General features: G+C 42.4%; 1 protein-coding gene across 1 annotated transcript in view; it reads left to right on the forward strand.

The window, feature by feature from the left end:
- LOC308156375 (cholesterol 7-desaturase nvd) overlaps positions 1 to 1,242 on the forward strand; it is a gene marked incomplete at its 3' end in the record, with an annotated part of 13,115 nt that overhangs the window by 11,434 nt on the left and 439 nt on the right. The window lies entirely within an intron of this gene.

A 1,242-nucleotide genomic window follows, 5' to 3' on the forward strand; every position in this document is an offset into this window, starting at 1 on the left:
CCACTGGCTTATTTCAATTGGGGTCCTTGATTCTCAATTCATCGTTACATGTAAGACAGACAAAAAAAACTAGTACTATCTACAAGATAATACAGACAAATAACTAGTACTATCTACAAGATAAACATACATCCATCATGGGAAGAACAATACAACAAAACATAAGGTATGTACAGCGGGTAGGACAGGTGGGGACATACACCACAGGTGGGGGCGGGGGACAAAACACAAAGTATGTACAGTGGGTAGTTCGGGTCTTTTAATCAGATTTTTGATTTAGAGGGTCCAGTTACGGATTGCAGCCTCCTGTAAATGTTTTTTGAGAGTGGTTTTGAAGGTGGGCAGTGTTTTGCACTCCTTTAAGATTATAGGAAGGGCGTTCCACATTTTTACTGCATAGTTTGCAAACGAGTTTAACCCCTTGTTTGTGGTGCAACGCGGTTGAACGTGGTTCGTGGAGCTTCCTCTGGTGTTGTATGTGTGGACGTTGTTCACTTTTTGGAAGTATGTTGACAGGTACTTGGGTGTCTTTGTGGTGTAGCGTATCTTGAAGACCAGGCCCAGTGCAAGCTGCTGCACTCTGTCAACTACTCGTAGCCAATCAAGGCTCAAAAAATGAGCAGCGGTTAGATGTGTCCTAGGGTTGAGGCCTAGCAGAAGCCTAACCAGTTTATTTTGGGCTGTCTGGAGTCTTGTTTTATGGGCCTTTGTGGTTCTATAGTACCATGATGTTACGGCATAGTCGAAGTGACATTGAATGAGAGCTCCTGATAGGGTCCTCAGTGTGTTTTTACTGACAAGTGAGGATATCCTGTACAAGAATCTAGTTCTATGGTTCACTTTTTTAATTACTTTTGCTGCCATTTTATCTCCGGAAAGATTTGCCTCTAAGATGGAGCCCAGGTATGTAATATCCTCTTTTCTTGTGATATTAATGTTACCCACTTTTATTTTAAAATGTTCAGCATTTCTGAGTTTAGATGGGGATCCGTATAGGATGGTGATCCGTATAGAGAGTTATAGCAGAGGCTTATACCACTACTACTCAGAGCACTTTGAGCTGCAACGTTTGCAGGAAAAGCGCTATGCAAATAAAAGTTATTATTATTATTATTACTCCTGTCCTGAGCACGAGGTGCTATCACACCTGGACCACTATTTCCATGAGTACAGGCTACGATTGGCAGTGCCTTGTTGTACCTGTAATGTGCTGTATGTTGTGTAGTGGCGACACCCTGTGGA

This window comes from Nansenia antarctica, assembly GCF_963989245.1.
Source record: "Nansenia antarctica genome assembly, chromosome: 4".
Classification (NCBI taxonomy): Eukaryota; Metazoa; Chordata; class Actinopteri; order Argentiniformes; family Microstomatidae; genus Nansenia; species Nansenia antarctica.